This window comes from Octopus bimaculoides, chromosome 30 (assembly GCF_001194135.2).
Source record: "Octopus bimaculoides isolate UCB-OBI-ISO-001 chromosome 30, ASM119413v2, whole genome shotgun sequence".
NCBI classification, from domain to species: domain Eukaryota; kingdom Metazoa; phylum Mollusca; class Cephalopoda; order Octopoda; family Octopodidae; genus Octopus; species Octopus bimaculoides.
Genome location: NC_069010.1, coordinates 2,932,591 through 2,933,076, shown reverse-complemented (window position 1 = coordinate 2,933,076; position 486 = coordinate 2,932,591). Strand labels below are relative to the sequence as shown.

The 486-nt window shown below is 32.7% G+C and overlaps 1 protein-coding gene across 1 annotated transcript in view; it reads left to right on the top strand.

Annotated features, from left to right (window-relative positions):
• LOC106879751 (multiple epidermal growth factor-like domains protein 10) overlaps nt 1-486 on the top strand; it is a 46,007-nt gene that overhangs the window by 44,697 nt on the left and 824 nt on the right. The window lies entirely within an intron of this gene.

Here is a 486-nt window from a genome sequence, read left to right as displayed (position 1 = left end):
GATGTTGTAAAAACTCCCTATTCAAAATTTATTACATAAATTTCTTAATACAAATAAATTCGGCACATGTGTGAATTGTTAAATGTGTATTTAAATATACTTTTCAACTGCAGTCGTTTTATATTCTTGATACACTCGGGCAATAATTATTTTCTCTAATGAGTTTGTATATCTATATGTGTAGATGTATGAAATTGTAATAATTATGTATAACACAACAGATAGAATACGGATGGTAGTTCAAATTAATACACTTCTCAATGTTATCTAGTGGTTGTCTGTTGAGATATTACATCGATGATCGTTTGTTACTGAAAGAAAGCTGGCTCACACGCATAAACTTTCACATACTTCCCTTGAACACACACAAGCATACACGCATATACCCACACTGAGTTGAAACGCTGTTTCATTTTTCTTTTCAGTGTTAAATGCTCACCATCACAATTCCATTGCACACACACACACACACACACACACACACAC